This window comes from Phasianus colchicus, chromosome 3, assembly GCF_987193195.1.
Source record: "Phasianus colchicus chromosome 3, bPhaCol1.hap1.1, whole genome shotgun sequence".
NCBI classification, from domain to species: domain Eukaryota; kingdom Metazoa; phylum Chordata; class Aves; order Galliformes; family Phasianidae; genus Phasianus; species Phasianus colchicus.
Genome location: NC_143438.1, coordinates 11,566,365 through 11,586,384, shown reverse-complemented (window position 1 = coordinate 11,586,384; position 20,020 = coordinate 11,566,365). Strand labels below are relative to the sequence as shown.

The 20,020-nt window shown below is 37.1% G+C and overlaps 1 long non-coding RNA gene across 1 annotated transcript in view; it reads right to left on the bottom strand.

The window, feature by feature from the left end:
• LOC149918402 (uncharacterized) overlaps positions 1-20,020 on the bottom strand; it is a 79,506-nt gene that overhangs the window by 54,307 nt on the left and 5,179 nt on the right. The gene's annotated exons all lie outside the window — the stretch shown is intronic.

The following is a 20,020-nucleotide window of genomic DNA, read 5'->3' as shown; positions in this document are numbered from 1 at the left end:
AGATTTAATAGGAAGAAAAGAAGACATAAAATACAGGCAGACACAACAGAAATAACTCCCTATCATATATTTTTCTTTTTAATTAATATTTCATGATCAGTTAACCAGCAGTCTGTTATCTTCTTAATAAGGTAAAGGTATTATAACCAATAAAAAATATTTATTGCCACATTTTTATGTTTTAATCAAGGGCAAACTCCTCAACATATTCATTTTTAGCTCCTTCATATAATGAATGATTAAGTTAAAAAAATAGCTTTTTATGCTGACAAGAAAATAGCAAGCACTGGTTAGTTAATTAACACAGTGTCCTTTGGAAGTGCGATAAATATGGGAAATAAGGAAGAAATAGAGATAATAATCTGAAAGATATAGAGTGCAAGTCAAGTTCTGATTTTACTGTGCTAATAACAGTTTTGTCATTGGGTGTATAGTTCAGAATTTTCCCCTTGGTCCTTATGACAGTGATAGTGTTTGGGGATCTCAGGACTCCACTGGGAACCACTGTGGCTTGAGGTGTTCCAAAAACACAAACTGGAGAGAGTGAAAGTACAAGCAGTATGGGCTTTAATGGTCAAAATAAAATCTTAATGAGCCCCTAATGCACAGCGGGACAAATTTCCAATTACCAGAGGGCGATAATTGGGCAAATTGAAGTAAGCAGACAAATCCAGTTTGTTCAGATATGAATCTGAACCTTGCTGTAAGCTAAAATAACTGATATGCTCTAACTGGCCTTTATTTCATTTTCCCCTTCATTCTTACTATCACCATGGTTATTACTCAAATAGCTAGTTTTTACCAGCTTCTCAAAGGGAACTTTCTAACCTTCAGGCAAGATAAATTTATATTACTACTACTTCTACTACAACTATTACCACTATTACTGTTGTTGCTGCTGTTGTTAATTATTGCACAAATAAATATTCATAAAAAGCAGTAAAAACACCAAATAACATTTTGTCAAAAGTCTTAAGAAAAACTTGGTCCATATTTCAAAAAATTATGGTGGACAAGCACATTTCCTGATCTTCCAGAAAGGATTTAATTGGGAAGGACTGAAGAGAGGACTCAGTCTAGAGCTCTTGGTGGAACTCCGATCCCAAACACCATGACCAACCAAAGGAGAAGACAAAGATATAACTAGGTTTAAAATGAAAATGTGAGAGACGTGATGTTGCAAACTTTCTGGTTTCCTGAGGGAGATCAACAGACCTTGATGCTTTCCTCCTTCCCCTTTCTGCCTTACATAGTAACCCAGTGGCACAGCCAAGACACACACCTGCACATCAGGATTTGGGAGCAGGCACAGTGCTGCAGAAGCTCACATGACCTGTTCTGCAGCCACAGGCACGGGCTGCAACTTCTGCCAGAGGGACAGAAGCACGGAAATGAACAGAAATGCCTGACACTCCTGTAAATATATCTGCATCTTTGTCTGTCAGAGCTATTACAGACAAGTAAACATCATTTTATTTAGTACTACTAACTTGAAATCTTTGGTCAGATGTATTTTCATTAAAAAAAAATCTCATAGTCTAGTTTGTTCCTATCTAAAATGAGCGTGAAATCACAGGCATAATCCTGTATGACGCTCAACAACTCACAATTCCTGTAAGTTCCACTTTCCCAGAGTACAGATAGAATCCCTGTATTTTGCACACTCCAGGAAAAATATATTAAGTCCCCTCTTACTGCATGCCTTAGTCATGATTTCATTTACAAATGTGGTTTGGGGTATGTAGCTGCTTTGTACTTAGAGATGCTGCTGTAGAATCCAATACCACATTCCGATGACTCCATTATTTTTATAATAGTAAAAATAATACTTAAAGCTTCCATGGTTCTGAATATTCAATACAAAGCTTTGTTTGCTCTGAAAAAAAAAAAAAAAAAAAAAAATTGTAATTGACAAAGGTTTTTCTCTTTTTTCTGTCTTTATTTTTTTTTTTTCTTTGTCTGGGGATTTTTAAATCACTGCTATCACATCTGAAACACAGGTATTAGCAGATAACATTAACTGTGAGAAATCAAGAAGTGGACTAAGAAGAAAAATGAATTACATTAATGACATTTTAAAGACACATCTCACTTTGTCATATTTGCAGTACCATGGGTAGAAGTCTAAAAAGAGTATTTCCAACAGCTCCTACAAAACACTCAGTCTCTCCTCTCCTCTCCTCTCCTCTCCTCTCCTCTCCTCTCCTCTCCTCTCCTCTCCTCTCCTCTCCTCTCCTCTCCTCTCCTCTCCTCTCCTCTCCTCTCCAAATACTAAAACCAGCTCTGAACGTATGCATTACCAATTCTAATAATTTTTGCTTAGCAGCTGGAAAATGTAAAGCATAAGGTTAACATAATTCCCCTTTAAACAGAGATAAAATTCACTATTGATTTAAGAAAAAAGACAGAATACTGGAGTGTTTATGAAAGACCTATCATGTTTTATTGCATAAGCAATGCAGGAGGCCAGTCTTATTTCTTTTATTTTTGATTCCCAGTTCATAAGTTGCTGTAATCATCATTAATGGTTGCAGCTGGGTTATACTGGGTTGTGCATATCACATTGCTGAATCTCAGGAAGTACACTCTCATGGTCAGACCCATTGTTTATCTCAGCAGGAACAACTCTCTTTTAAGGGGTGTCATCCGTAATTTTTTTTTAAAATACTACCTGAAGAGAAATAAAGTCAAGCTGAAATTCATTCTGATGCAGAAAAAGCATGTATGGCATACACGCTACTTTTGCATTCAAGCTTGGTGCAAGCTATCTGTGCAGGACTGACAGCATCCTTGTTATCATCTAGAGGACAGTCCTCAACAGTCAATCAAAACCCCAAGGTTGAAAGAAGCTGACATAATGCCCATCAAAGCATTCTCATTAAAACTGATTTCAGACTGTATGTTGACTCTCCTTGACCAGAATGACTCTGTGGATGTTCATATAGTGTGTAAGGCATTGCTCAGACAGTTGGTAGCCCCAGCAGCAAATTGTAAAACATTCTGTATGCCCAAAAGGCCAGAAGAATTCTCCTTCACATTACATTCCTTGTAGGTCCTCTGGGACCAAAGGGATTGGTCTTAAGTTGTTTCTGTTTTATTAATTAATGAGGGTGATATTTAAATGCCTCTGAGATATTGTTGGTAAGAATGATTTCTACATTAGCTGACTGATTTCAGGTTATACTTCTGCTACAACCTCTCCTGTTATATGTATATTTATTCTTCCTCTATTTTTTCCTAATGTCATCCTCACCTCTTTGAAAAATATTCCAGTATCACTGAAGTCAGGTTGTCTTGTCAATGGGAGCTTTCTGTAGACTCCACTACACAGCAATACACAATATTCTTCTTTGGTACACTATACTTACCACCACATTATTGTACAATGAATCTGTCAGCTCTTTATGGTTTTGCTTTTATGGTTTGTAATACAAAAAGCATTGTGTTGGCTTTAATTTTGCTACTCTTCTAATTCTGCAGAACTGCTTTTATTTTCTTGAGGAGAAATCAATCATCTCTTTAAAAAACTTTTTTTTTTTTTTAATTTGGGGAGAGGGCAAAAATAACAGCACCATATTAACCACACTGTAGTACATAGTAGTACAGAATGGACTTAAATAATATCATCCCTCTCAACATCCACGTGTTTCCATTGGTGACTACATTACAATGTTGTAGTTATACAGCCATAGTTCACCCTCTGGAGTCTTATTTTCCAATATAAAAAAGAGAATTTGCTTAAACTAGGGCAACTTTTGTGCCACCTAGTGGCCCTTCCTCTCTAAATAACAAATGAGCCTAAGATTTCTTCATGTAAAATTAAGTCTGTATATCCATTGGAAACCTTCAGCCAAAAACTTCTTAATTATGAAGAGCTTTCTTCTTTACCATCTTTTCTCCATTTACCCCTTATTGCTCTAGGCACCTGCCCATGCCTTCCTCTGCTATGCTGGGAGAATTATCATAAATTGAAACTTTTTTCTCACTACAGTTTATTTCTGAGTTGAAATCTTTCACTTCCAGTCACATTTCATTTAGTCATTTTGATGCTCGCAACAGGTGTGTCCTGAGTTCCCCCTTGTTCTATTGTAGAAAATAGAACAAATTGTCACTACTCTGTCACTGTGTAGAGATGTCAGTACATAGCAGCAAAGGTGATGAACCTTTCCAAACAATTATACTTAAAGCTGCACTAGCCACAGTTTTTTTAAGCCTTGCTGTCTGAACTCAGTCACCTCCATCTATACTTGGGCACAAAACTGCTGCAGAGTTAACAAGTTCCCAGAAGTTGCAAAGATGGACAGGCCCCATTAGCTTCAAGAAGGAGTTTGAAATGTTAAAATATTTGCTCATCCCAAGTCTGCTCTCAAGATTACTGTTGCGACAGTTCTGTAAGTGTATTGTGTCTCTGTAGTCCCACTGAGATGCTCAGAAAATAAACCCCAGTATTCAGTCTAGCCAGGCTGGCTCCTATTGAGGTACACTTTTTAGCTGTGGGATGTTCAGTGCAAGCCTAAGGCCAAGCATAGACTGCTTTCGTAAGTAGCAATGGATAATGAACAGGACATCCATCAGTAGGAAAATTTGTCTTAAGCTGTGTATGAAAGGCTATGCACTTTAGTTACATCATCCCTTAATGACAGAGAGTTTCACAGACTCACTGAAGACCAACACAAGAGGGATCTGTTGCTGGAAATGGGCAGCCTGAGTCATTCCTCCTTGCATTACTGCCAGATTTTTGCCTGCAGTCTCCTGCAGATGGTATCACAATACCATCTGGACGTGACTCAAAAATGCAACATCTAAACAGTGCTTTAGTTAGTAAGAACTAGGTCATGGCTTCTCTTTGTAACTGTCCTTCTAGCACTCACCTGACCGAGAGTCTGACAGTTACTTTCTAGAGTGGAACTTGGTAAGATTCCTTGAACTGGAAGTTCAAACCTCTCCTTCCTTAAGTTTTCACTGCATCCCATGATACTGTATTTGGAAACGGCCTTTATTATGATGTTACTCATTTACAAAGACCACTGATTTGAGAAACAGTCCAAATAATAAGTCCTATCAGAATAATTACAAGACTATAAGGCTAACAGTGGTGATATTTGTTCTGCTAATTGTACTTAATTTACTGTGAAGATTTTCAGTGGCTCCTGTAGCTTTGTGTGTACAGAATTCTGGTTCTGCTGCAAATACCAGAGAGAGAAGATAATCAGTTAGGTAGTCCAATGAGAAACATTACTGAAATGATCCTACATGGCAGGCTTTCCAGTGCCATTTCAATGCAGCCAACTGTATGTAATTATGCTGCTTCACTCCAGCACGTGAACAGGGTCCTCTACCTGGAGCTGCTGGGAATCCAGCTTCTGCTCATAAGGTGCAACAGGGAAGCCAGCAAGCTCCACGTCGTCCTGGATGTGGATGTCTGTGGCTGGAGTGACTGCACTTCAACACATGGCTTAACTTCGGTGTGCCACAGAGTGCAAGTAGGAAGACTGTTTTGTCTTCTTGCGTACGGCCTTAAACTGGCCTTTCTGATCATGGAAATTTATGGATGCATTAGCCAGGCTTGGAACTGGATGACAGTTTATAATGGATGCTGACAGGTGACAGTGTTAGGATGATTACATATCTACAGGCCACCACAAGGTGAAGCATATGTGGACAATGCCTACAAAATTGAAATATTCGTGCAAACGTTGTGCTTACTTGTTGCATGGGAGGCAACCATTCTGGGTGTTTCTAGGAATTTCTGTAGAGGGAAGAGCTCACAGTAAAGAAGAGGAAAAAATGACTTGAGAAGAAAATAAAGAAAAAAAAAAAAAGCAAGAAATGCAGTATAATAAAACTTGAAAAGAAGATAATACAGTGAACTACACCTGAGCCCAGTTGCCACTGTCTGATTTTTAGGCTGATTCCCAAGGAATGGTCTCATGGAAATATTTTCTCTCTCTTTGCAAGCAGATGTGTCTATCTCTGTCTCTTTGGTAATTTTTCTGTGTACAACATTAGTAGAATTTCACAGTAAGTAAGATTGCTGAGAGTTTAAGCATCCTTTACAAGAGCAGGATGAAGGAGAAAGATTCTACTGATATTCCAGTCCAAAAAAAAAACTTCAGTCAGAGCCTATACTTTTGCTGACAGCAAGCCTAAAAGATGTGAGTCTGTAAATTGCCGATTCTAGAGCTCATGGCTTTATTTAAATAAATGTAATGTGGGAGCTATCCTTTTGTTGGACTTTTGCAGGACCTCAGCAAATGTGGCCAGATTCAGCTCCCTGAAATGACCATCACTACTCTGATTTATATCAGCAGAGCTGACATTAGCTGAACTTTATTTACCTTCTCCCTTCTTCTCCATACGGAACAATAAACCCAAGATATCCAAGAGGTCAGCAATGTTAAAAGCTTTTAATGGATGGACTCATGACCAGCAAGCTCATCTGACATCTGAGTATGGGCTGGAGAAAATCCAGTGTTGTGACATGTGCCAATTTGAAGGCAGTTGTTAAAGAAGCTCCTCTCAAATCACAAGGAAGATGACAGGAGGTATTGCACTGGGTAAACCCTCTCCTCTTTGTCTCTTATGCCTGTTACCCGTTTCCCATTAGTGAGTCTGACAAGACCCATAATAAGATCACCTGCCTGTTTTTCTTTCCCTTCCTCCCCCCACTAGATAGAGATCAGTGCAGGCATGGGGAAGAAAGAGGATTGATTTAGGTGGACCTAAAGAAAGGTGTTCTCATCTGAAACCAGGTGTTCCTAATGCCTGCCATAAGATTTATTACAGTCTGCATCAGGCAGCCCATGCTGAGCATTCCTAAGTAATTGGGATTCTGTACTCCAACGACTGATGGGCACTGACCTCTCCTTGCAAGCTCTATTAAGTGTCTGAGCTTCTTTATTCCAGCTTCCATCCCCCAACCTAACTCTTCTGTCATATCCCAGCAGATACTTTATGACATGTTGCCATGCCAGGAAGCCGACATGAACAATATTACACTTCACCCAGCCTGGGGCTACTGTAAGAAATGGTCAAGTATCTGAAGTTTAAGCTAAGTAATATGGTCTTAATGAGATCATATAGGCTATGGATCAAAAGCATAACCAAAAGGTAAAAATAATCAAGCATCTCTACATGCATGCAATAAGAAGACCACAGCAACTTTTCACTGAGTCCTTCTATAAGGTTACAAAAGAAAAAGTGATTTGAAAGGACTGAGCAGAAGAAAATATTTCTCTTAAGTAGTTTTCACCTCAAAATAATGCAGGGGAAGTATTATCCCATACCATGTAAAATGAGACTGATGCTGTGCAGGCATTTACTATCCTTTGACTAGCCCAGAGATAAAGTATTTCTTTACTCATTGTGATTTTAATTGGAAAATTTGCTTTTGTTTTGAATCTTTTTTTTGGTGCTTTTGTGCACTTGCTGATTCTGCTAGATCTTTGGTTCAAATGGAACTAAGATCCCATGTATGTCAAGAATACTGATTATTTGACAGTAATAGCATAATTCTGTGGAACTCTTGTAGATTCCTGCTGACCATTGGCTTCCATTGAATATCATTTCAAGATATATTTTTTTTCAAGTCTGCAGGTCTAGGCCCATTTCAGTAGATGCAAGATATTCTTCACATCCCAGAGTCCAAGCAAGGGCGGTAGTTTATTTTGCTATTTTGCTCAATAAACAAGAAAGAAAGATTACAGACTGAAAGAACGAGTATTCTTTCCACGGCTAATATAGCTCTCCCTCTAACACAACAAAATAAAACAACAAGAGCAACAAAAGCTTTTCAATCTTTAAATTCATATAGAAATAAGGCTGTAAACATGCATGTCAGATGTTGTAGATCACAGGACTGTTATCTACACACTGGATTGGAGTGGTTAGAAATTCTCCAAATGCAGCCCTTCAATTTTCCAAACTGTATAAAAAATTCAGAATCTGTTATGGGGAAGACAGAAAGAATTTCCACAAATCTGTTAACTTTGTTTCTGCTATACTTTGGTTTTCATAATGCTCAGTTCATCAGAAAACAGTCATTTACTCTGGGCTAAACAGTATATTGATAAAATGTCAGAATTTAAAAGGTTAGCATTTGGCTTAGTGAGGGGAAATCACTGCTGTTTTTGTTTAGTAGTAAATAGCTTTCATTTAACTAGTGAGTGAATCAAGTTTTACACAGCAGAGTTAGTGCAGTATTTTTTTTAGTGCTATGTTTTTTAATTGTTAGAGGAAAATGCATTGCTCTTATGTACCTTAGTAGTTCAGTGTGCACTAAATGCCCATGTTCCTCTAAAATGTTCTTAACCTTCACAGGAATATTTTCTAATTTCACAGCTGGTCTTCACTGCCTTTGAGGTGGCCACATTCCAGGCTGCATCTGGTCAAATACTATCCATATCATGATTCATATTTACTGAAGCCAAACAAGTCTGAAATTCATGTGATATTTTCTTCTTTGTCACCACCATACTTTTTCTTGTAATAAATGCAGAAAATAATTGCAAGTGCAATGACAAAATCTACATGATAAAGTTCTGTAGTTAAAAGGCTTTATCATCAGTTGTAAGTAAAACTTGGCATTTACAAACAGAAGCTTTTCAATTATTTATTGACGTACTATTTTTCAAACCCTAGTGTATCCTGATGACAAACTTTACAAAAATATTTGTAGATAGAATCTCCTCTATGCTCTACATTGTGCGGTTTATGCCAAATGGAGCACATGGAAACCACTTTTGCAGCAATCTCAAGTAACAGAATGTATAAAAAGGAAAGCATAAAGAAAATGAAATAACAATGGCTTAAATACGTATTTTGAATAAATTCTCAAATACAGTTCTTGCATTAAACACAAACCTATCAATGATAGGTCAGAATCCTGGAAGAAATCCTGCACTGAGTACTAATTTAAGAGAAATAGATACTTGTAAGAATTATCTGTAAGAGTTCGTGCAACAGGCAATACTCCATAGGCATTATGCAATTCTTCCTTTGGAACGGGAAAAAAAAGTGGACTTGCACATCTTTGTAAGGTCATGTAAATTTCAAACATACCACTAGCAACAATACTCTGCTTCTTTTTATCAGTACTCTGACTGGGGAAATACTTTATCCTCCTACTTCAGGATAAGAGGAGAGTTGCACCCTTCTAAAAGGTGACCTGAAAATTACTTCAGTAAAGATCAGTCAGCACCTGTGAACACACAGTCAGTTTAATTTGGTAGGAAAAGTGGAGATATACCTGAGGAAATTTGTCTGTGATCCCTCCCATCTTATCAGATTTGAACTTCACCTTCATGGTGAATAATAATGAGCCATCACCTGCAGATCCAAATAATTTGCATAACTTTATTGGAATTCATCAGTGAGACAAAAGGGAAGCATATCATTACTTGTCTCTGGAACCTGCTGGAACTGAAAATTGGGTTTACACAGCAACAATTCATGGTATCATTAAAAGCACAAATATGTATGTTTTGATATATTCATGGAATTGGTTTCCATTTATCTTTTTTCTGTCCAAGCCAGAAACACCAGACCTTACACTTTATATTAGAAGTAACATTTTGCTGAATGATATACATCTAATCTACCTGCACCAGTAGAAGTGTGGTTTTGCTGAGTTTTACACGAGACACGTAGATGGAAGATTCGCCTAGATGAATGGAGCAACAGGAAGTAATCTATGCCTGTGAATAACATTTACACTAACACTTCTACCCATCTAAGTCATTAGTGTCATCATTCTGTTGGCATTCTAAGTCACACTTTCACAAAACCCTTAAGTGTAGGGCAGTTTTGAATTCATCAAAACTATTTGGAAATCTTCAGTATGAATGAATGCCAAAAGCAGTTAACTTTGAAGTCTAATGGGTATTTAACACCCCATCTTGGTGCAGACAGATTCTGACACGCTGATTTACCTGTTACAACTGATTAGCATTTTGATGTTCAGGAAGATATCAGAAGGTTAAAGTCAATTAACCAAAAGGAATTCTTCAAAGACTGATCTTTTGTTCACAGCAATCATCCTGCGGATCTTATTTAAAATCAATACTATGATCAAACAGCTGTGTGAATCCTTATGTTCCCTGCACAGAAATGTTAAATATTATCAAACCAAAGGTATCCCTAAACACAGTGTGTGCAGAGATGTAAGTTTTTATAAAAGTGGAGCTTGTTTTGGATAGGTTTATGTGCAGACAATTATTAATGTCTATGATATCCTTTATCACATTTTCTAAATTGATTTTCTCAGGTAAATGTGTTTTCTTCAGTAAATGTATTGTGTAGACAACATGTTCCAACTTCATATCATAGGCAAAGACTAACACCTGAGCACTAAGTCCTATACAGTTCCCCTAACATACAGCTTTATGCAGTCAGTGATAAGTCTATTGTGGAATTTAGTATGCAAGCGAGAGTACCAAAATAGAGAATATATGTTCCCCACTTAGTTACTAAGATTAGAATGCAAACAAATAGATGCTTATTCTGTCTTCCTGTCTGAACAACATCAAAGAGGAAATTTTCATTGTTTTGTTAGAAACATAACTGATGTGAAAGAGAGGGCGCTGTATACAGATTAGTCTAGTTAGACCTTTTAGACCTTGCCATGTTATTTCTGCCTAGAACATGTTCTTAAAATCATCACACATTCTAGATTATTTGAAATCATGCAACACTTCTTCCATTTCTGTCTGTAACCGGAATCCATGTCAAAAAGGTACAGATCACAAAAGACTAATAGCAGAACTACAACTCTGGCTTTCAGAAGAGCAGGCTTTGGCCTTTTCAAGGATCTCCCTGGAAGAATCCCAGGGATATGGTCCTGGAGAGAAGGTAGATCCAAGAGAGATGACTGATTTTCAAGGATTATCTCCTCCAAACTCATCCCTACATGAAGAATCGAGAATGCACTTTCAAATATAAAAATAAAAGTTTACAAGAGGTAAAAGCAGGGACCCAGGAGGAATATACATACAAGCATGGAGTAAGAAAAGCCAAAGCAAGCCCACAAAATTTATGTTTGGCAATGGATATGAACAGCAAGGAAATTTCTGTAAGTATATCAGTGGCAAGAGGAAGATTAGGGTCCACTGCTGAATGAGGCAGTTGATCTGGTTACAAATAACATAGAATAGGTGAAGGTACCTAAAGCTCTCTTCACCTTGGTTTTTACTGGTAAGACTGGCCCTCAGGAATCTTGGGTTTCTCAGGTCCACAGCAAGGGAGATGCAGTGGAAAAACCTGGGTTAGGGAACATTTGAAAAAAATGGACATATACAAGTCCATAAGATTGGATGAGATACACCCACCAGGCTGGTCAGTCACACTGCAATCTGCAAGCAGGTAAAGTAGCAAATTCTCCTGCAAATCGTTCCAAAAACACAGAGGACACAAAGCACAGATGTATGAAGAAGACACGGAACCAACCTGATTCTCTTCTATGGTAAGGTGATAGCTTGGTGGATGATAGTTGTTGTTTATCTTGGCTTTAGTAAGAGTTTTGACTGCACTTCCCATAACACATTCATATACAAACTGAGGAAGTACAAGTTAGATAAATGGGCAGTGACATGGGCTTAGGAACAACTGAAAAGCAAGGCAAGAAGGGTTGCGTATTAGTGACACAAAGTTCAATTGTGTGGTTGTGCTGTCATTCAGAACTATCAGTACAAGCTGGAGAAATGGACTGACAACACCCTCACAAATTTCAGCAAAGTGCAAAGTCCTGCACCTGGGAATGAATAACCTTATGCAAAAACATAGCAGCTGGAAATTAGCTCTGCGAAACAGACCCTGGGGGACTCTGAGCTGATCATTAGTAAACAAGGTGTTCTTGTAGCAAAGAAAGCAAGAAGTCTTGTGGACTGCATTAGGCACAGCATTGCCAGCAGGTTGAGAGATGTGATCCTTCCACTCTGCTCACCTCCGTTTGCCCACATCTGGAGTGATGGGTGCAGTACAATAAAAACTGGAGCAAGTACAGCATATGGCCACAAACAGATGAAGGATATCAGGAGAGGTGGAAGAGAGCTTGATTAGAAGTTCTTCAAAGTCTACTTCCAATCTTGACAATATGATGATTCTGTTGTTCAAGCAGTAACAGTAAGGGAGGATTAAAACACTGTAGAGAAGGTCTAGGGAACTACTTCAGGTAACGTGTTAAATAAACAAGATTTTAAAACTTCCACTGTGTCCCACATTTAAACATAAAATTTAGCCACAAAGGAATATTGTTAAGAGGAAAACATTGACTTTTATTTTATTTTAAACAGTTTGTTCACTGAGAACCATGCAGTTATTTACATTAACACAGATAAAATAAGACGGTCTCAACTTACTATCTGGGAAAAGATTATTGTTCCCATCTAGCAACTGGAGAAATTAAGGCATGCTGGCATTCCTGAAATCATTTATCACTCTTCTGAGGAATATAACACAGATTTTCTGACTCCTCTCCAGGAAAGACCTGCAGTGAACATTTGGCTACACTCATGTTGCTGTAGAAACATTTTGATTTCTGGCAGGAAAACACTCTCTTGTTCCATGGCCTTTATAAAGTTTAAAAGAAGTGGTGACTTTTTCCTATGTTTCATGCTGAGAAGGGAAGAAACAAACTTTTCTTTGAGCTGACCTTTAGGAGATGTTGTATTGCCTCAAGCCCTATCATTAAACATAGCAGTGAACTAATGTTTATGATATAATGTTAAAAAAGGCATCTAAACAAGAGGAATGCCTCTTTATTTTTCTGCTGCACTCTGATGTCATAAAAAATTATGTATGTTGTCCAGGATCACTTAATATTTTGAATGTATGCATATATTTTATGCTTATAGAAGAAATGTACATTATTTATAAACATCTCTGGATGCTCTAAAAGTTGAAAGCATCTCGTTAGTACTTGTAGTAAGGAGGAACGTGTGCCTGTGGCTTCAGCCTTGTTCTGTCTGTTTAGATCTGTTTTCATCAGTAAAAGTTCAGGCCCCACTTCTCCTTCTATACAGTATGGACCGTGGAGGTAAAAAAAGGTATGAAAAAATACTTTCTACTGTCAAATAATAAGATTTTTTTCTTAACTTTTTTTTTTTTTCTTTTTTTTTTTTTTCTTTTTTGGAGCATTTAAGGCCTGAAAAGTAGTGACCTTGTTGCTAAGCAACTAGGATGCCTAGGCCTCAACCCTGGTGGCTGAGATGGAAAAAGGTCAATTAATGTGGCAGGCCTGTCCTTATCAATATGCTACCGTGGCACCAACTTTTATTTCTTTACAGTAATATATCATAATAAGTTTTCTAGGTCTTTATACTGTGGTTCTCCTTTTGAATAAAAGCATAACTAAGACTTGAGGGTATGTCTGATATAACAGAAAATGTAACCATAAAAAAAAGAAACCCAGAATAGAAATCATCTGACTGCTGACTATCCTGCTGTGCTGCCTGAGGCAGTTACACATTTCCATTGAGTTATTTTATGATCAGGCCAGTATGTTATTGAAATATTATCTCTTTAGCCTTTCTCATTCTGATAAGAAATGACAGGCTCTCAGAACAGTAATACACATGGAGAACAAAATATGGAGCTGTGGAGAAAATTCTGTTGGGGTAAGGAACAGTCGCTTGAGCATATTTGTATTAAAACTTCCTCACCGTTCCTGTGCTGGGCCTTAAACAGCTGTCCTGTTTTCATATTGAAGTGAGCATCAGAAACCTTTACTACCACTACTACTACCACCACCACAACCACCACTACTGCTACAACTAAATTTTGTACATCAGTTTAGCAGTATGAACCATTTTCTCCATGGAAAGTCTCCTTCATCTGGAAACATGACCAAGACATTACTGGCAGTGTAAGACACAGGTGCAGCTGGTACTGGAGTAAGCAGCCAGAACGAGAAACCAGGGAAAAGAATTCTGAGTAAATTCCAGGTGTTTAACTATGTATTAATTCCAGCAATCAACAAGGATTGCATCTAGTTACGGATGGAGGTTCCCATGGGTTATCCTTAAGGGTAAGATAGAAGGGTGGAGGGACTTGGTCAGGCTCTTCATTAACACTGTTAGGATACCCCCAAACTATTCTCTTTGCAGGGAGTTGAGCCAGAAGATGTATCTAATCCCTCAACTACTCCAGCGAGACAGCTTCTAGATGATCACTTTGCTACTGTAACTAAGAAAGATTGAAAGAAATCCAGATTGCAGCCTTTGATATCTTATTGCAGTCACTGCATTATTTCAGGTGCATAAATACTACCTTGTTAATTACTGTTTATAGTCAAGAATAAAAGTAAAGGTCTCACCCTTAGCTTCAAAAGTATGACTATCCCTTCTCTTCTCCATGCCTCCTACCCAAGAAAAATGATTTGTTTTTGCAAAATTCCTGACTTTACATTAATGTGAGTGGAGTCCAGGCCTACTGTTGTCACCCAGCTCCAGGCAGTGGGATTAGATGCCCCCTCTGTTCTTACACCCCATGTACCCGATGGCACACCTACTGACCTCCAACTAACTTGGAGCGAGGACTCTCAGCAGTTGAGGCTGGCTCCCTTGCAGTTATGATGCTCATGTGTCTTTTACTTCCTTGTTTTATAGCATTAATGGAGAAGCAGATGTTGCCTTCCTCCCTGCAAATGCTATACAGTGAATCATCTTAGCCTCTCTGTAAAATTTTAACTTAATGGAGTCCTGGCATTTGTGATGAGCTGAGGAACTTAATTTTATAGAACAACCTATTGAACAAGCTGTTCTTGGACATTCTCATCTCAACTAAATGTTAAAAGTATTAAAATTCACATTAGCACAAGAGGAAATTTTGCATGGGTAATCCTTTAATACAGTGTTTTATGGCTCTATTAGCTGCACAGCAGCTGGTGACATGATGAATTTAAACCATTAAAAAATTCAGTAAGAGGTTTAAAAGTCAGCTTTTTAAAACATAATCTTGCTGCAAGGAAAGAGAACTTCTCCTCAGGGCCAGAGACATGGTGAGTTCACAGTGTGGCAGGTATAGGAAATACACCTGCATGACAAGCTTTCATATGCTTATGGCTTCACACCTAACAGAGAGCTTATAGTGATGAGAAAGAACTCAGGAGCATAAGGGAATTCTTAAGGAATATGTTTAAGTAATGCATCTGTCCAGCTTTCTCTCTACCTCCCTTTATTTTTTTCTGCTAAGAGAGTTTAGTACTGTAGAGTTAAAAGGTCACCTTTCAGGTTCTTAAATAAGTATTCTGTACAAAGGCCACACAACAAGAACTATTTACTTCCCTCTTGAAGATTTACTACTGGCCAGAAGCTGGGAGAGCTAGAAAATTCCTGTATTTGCCACATTAGAAAAAGTACAGATTTCTGGAAAAAAAACAATACCACATTTCTTTTTTCTTCTTTTCAACACAAAGAAAGATGTCAGCAAGTTTATATCACATATGTTTTGTGTATAAATGTATATGAGTACACAGCATTGCTCAGTTGTCATTTTACCATGATAGTTACTACTCTTCTCGAGTAAGCTCTTAAAACCACATAAATTTTGTAGAAAAATGAACTTCTATTTTATCACTTTCATTAAAAGTGCCTTGTCTTTGCAGATGCGAGACATGAAAACATAAATTAAATTCTTGCAGGCTTGTAACCTAAAAAAATTAATTAAAAGTACTTAAAAATTATTATAATCATTTAAAGCTGCGTGACTTTTAGAACATTTTAACTATTTTTGAGCCATTTTCCAACACATTTGGTGGTGCTATTATCATACATCCCTAGTCTTTGCTCTGGAGCCCTCACCTTATGAAATGAGACTATTTAAAACTATTTCACCCAGATTACTTTTCTTTCAGTCATGGTTTCCTCATATAGATTTTTCACCAACATGTACATTCTCCTGGATGAATTATTTTGCCATGCACTCAAACTTATCCCAGTCTGACATCTGTCAGTGTGACTACTACAGTAGCTACGACCCCTCTCCAGTCATTCTAACAATTTCTAATGTAACAGTTTAATATTGACTGGGTATGTGTATAACTGAATTCATCTTTTTTTTTTTTTTTTCTTTTCCTCTTTATTGCTCACTAATTTTGATGAGGAAATATGCTTTTACTTTTTTATGATGTGGCTGGCACTTGATATAATTTTCAGAGTTGTCAGCATACTTGAAGATATTTTCAGATGCCTGCAACTCTTCTGAAATGATTTCAAAAGTGAATGCCTTGCAGATGAGAAATGCTTTGCAGGAAATAACCTGCTAATAACAATGACTTTGTGGTATTGCAAGTGTGTAGGTGTAATGTATTTATCTGGCAAGATGAGATGAATTAGAGTTATCATGCCCTCTGCTTAAACAGATTCTGCTTCAAAAAAAATCACGTGAATAAGCTTAACTCTTCTGAAAATGGGTGGGGATGTCAGGAAATCACAGTCCTGGGTCCACAGAAGAAGTGCTAGCTGGGAAAAGGTAGAGGTTCATGAACACAGTACAAAGAGTAGTGGGTGACTCAGGGAGATTTAGGAAGGAAAATCAAGTGAAATACTGTATGGGATGAAACAGGCCATTAAGCAAAAATTTTGAGGATTCTCTGGGTTTTGATCAAGAAAAATCTAAGCATTCTAGCTTTCCTTCCCAAACATTCACCTTTGCTACTTTTCCATGGAGAGATTGCAAATGTGTTATAAATCAATTCCAAATGTGTTTATTTGATAAAATTAATTGGTAAATTTTATTATTGTATATTTGATTATCATCTATGATGTACTGTTATAGACTGTAAAACAATAAGGGGCACTTGAAGTAAATAATTAATCTGGTCTTTCACCGATCCAACTACAGCAAAAGCAAGGCCCTACAGATTCACATTGCCTTAGAAAGTGGCTGAGGTGAAAGTGAGAAAGAACTGTACAAAGACATTGTACTCAGATTTAAAAAAAATAAGGGAAACAATTTTTTGTCAGTTCTGCTCATTGCATGACATATAATTGTATTTGATTTTCCTCTATGGGAATCTGTGATTCTTACATTTCACCTGGGTACATATATAAACTTTTTTTTTTTTTTTTTTTTAAATGAACTTGATAGAAAGAAACTTAGTACAATCACTAAAATAAAACACAAACTAAATCAAAAAAAAAAGACCACCCTATCCAACATAAAGTCAGTTTAAATTTGATCTAATTAAAGGCACATCTACATATTCAAATGCATACCATTACGTGTTAGTTATGACCACATTCAAAACTAATTCATGACTTCCTAAGAAGATCCAGAGATGAAATATAACTGCTATGCGTGGTTAGGCACTAAGTAAATATTAAGGAGATTTATCCACAGGAAGTGATCAGAGCATTCAATCCCCTTTTTCCCAGTTTGTTCTGTATATTTTATCAAGTAGTTTCTGCTCACTTGAAGACTGGGTATTTCAGTAAATAAGTCTGACATAAATTCACTATTTGCAGCTGCTTTATGTACTCAATCCCAAAGGTCAGGTACTATGGCAGCATCATCCTCACATCTGTAGAGAATGTTCCAACAAGAAACTATATATAATGTTTCATTACAGCACTTCACAGTGTCTAAATTCAGGTGAATGGGAGTACACCACCACAGTATACTATGAGGTTGGTATATATAGTTTTTCACTCAGAGGGTGGTGAGGCACTGGAACAGGTTGCCCAAGGAGGCTGTGGATGCCCCATCCCTGGAGGCATTCAAGGCCAGGCTGGATGTGGCTCTGGGCAGCCTGGTCTGCTGGTTGGCGACCCTGCACATAGCAGGGGGGTTGAAGCAAGATGATCATTGTGGTCCTTTTCAACTCAGGCCATTCTATGATTCTATGATAGGTAATAACCTTAAACCATCTTCTTGGCTGTCCTTGACAAGACGCTTAGTATTTGTTAACAATGAAATATAATCTAAAAAAACCCAAAGAGATCAAAATTGGAAACTAAACCTGTTTAGAACCACACTTGCTCCTGAAGATCTCTGACATGCTTAAAATCTATTTCTAGATAAACTGGTGTGAAGGTTATACCACTACCTGGGAGAAAGCACTGTTCTTTGTCTTCTCAACTGCTCTGTCTAGAAGGTATCAATTTGCACATCTTTTTCAGTTTGCTGATTACAGTAGTGTGCAAAGTAATCCACAACCTACAAGCCTGAATTAAAATTCTTTCAGCAGAATGTATTTACTACAGAAGTCAAAATTTAAATTCAAACTGTGCTACATCACCTCATGCAGGGTAATTAGTAAAGAGAGAAATAACTTATTTGCCCTTTTAAATTCATGAAACTTGCTATAACACAGCCTTAGCAATACACTATATTTAAAATTAGATTTGTCAGAATAGCACTGGCTGACAAACTTGATGCCTTTTTCCTTGCTATAGTGTGTATTACAGATGTCTGATTTATATACATTCAAATGATTTACCGCATTTTACACTTTCAGTACCAATGGCTTACTTAAAATAAGATTTTTATGCAGGTGAGCAAGGAATGAAGAAAGATCTAAGGAGCCAGAATAATAAGTTCACATACTGCTTTTCATATATATTTAAAAATATGCATGCAATCATATATATGTAAACACTTTTGCACTTAAGAACAGTGAAAACATGATAAATGATGAATTAATGAAGGGACTTAACACCTCTCAGAAATAGGCACTGTTGCACTCAGTCATGCATAAATATCAGCAAATATCTTATAAAATGTAAATGGTAGGTTCTTCACATTTTTGTTGTTGAGACACAGTTTAAAGTGTTTATAGCACACAAGTATGTGCCTATAGGAAATTTCTGAAATAATACATTATACTGATTATAATAACAAAATATTACAACCTTTGTTTTATTGCTGTAAGCTGCCTGATAGGAAGAACATCTTAACCTTTTCCTTGCTAATGCCATTTACCTTTCTTCTAAGTTGAGATTGAATATTCTTTTATATTTTACATTTGAACCGTGTTCTAATTCAGTGTGACAGTTTTGCCTGTTTGACAACTCCATTTTGTGGAAGAAAACAATACGAATATTGTGATATAAATCAATAGCAGAATTTCAGATATCCTTAGTTTGCCACTTAGCCAGTAGTCTAAAAGCATTCTTAACTTTAATACAAACAATCTTTAAACTTTATGCATAAACAAAGTAATGTCTTTGTCAGTGTCTAAATCATCTCTGTGGACTGCATCAACCAGGGAATTCTAAAAGGCAAGATGAAAGTTCACAGTTTTGTCCTATTCTGAAGTGGAACAGACACAGTTGTAATTACTTACGCCAGTGATTGTAGAAGTGAAACCTTAATCTTGAAAAGCCTCAAAATCAAAGTATATTAACTGGTATAAAAGCTAGAAAGATTAGAATACAGCAAATCAGTGTTTTCAAAATTTATATTTGCTCTAAGTATCTGCTTTCATTTACAATGTCAATTTGACTTCAGATTGATGTAAGCTTTACAATGATAAAGTAGTGCAAAAAGCCACATATGAAGGGAGGAATAAGGGATTTTAATTACGAGGCTTCTTTCTTAATTTCATCACTTTCAGTAAGAGGTTAAGCCTGTGCAGCCAATATATACAATTTCAACCATATCTACCCATTACCTGATCTCCTATTGGACGCTCTACTGCAGGTGTACAAGCAATGAGTAACAAGGTCAGTAATAAACTTTCTTTCCTCTTTCAGCCTTCAGACATTCTTTATATTAAGTTAACCCCTCATGTACTTTTCCTAGAGCCCTAGCTAGAAAAGTATAATTTTTAAAGGAGGTATGGATGTTGTTTATGTTGGCTAGCTAATTAGGGCTCTGAAAAGCTGTTTTCCTTTGGGAAGAACAAACAACAAATCAATGGTGAGAAAAAGGATTTTTTAAGTTGTCAAGAAAAGCCACAAAGGTAATTCAGGAAAATAAGAAGTACCCTGGGAATGGATCAAAAAAGAAGATGTGGAATCTTACACCTGTGAAGGGGCTAACAAAGCGAGCAGTGAAAAAATGAGACCTGACATGTGTGTCATAT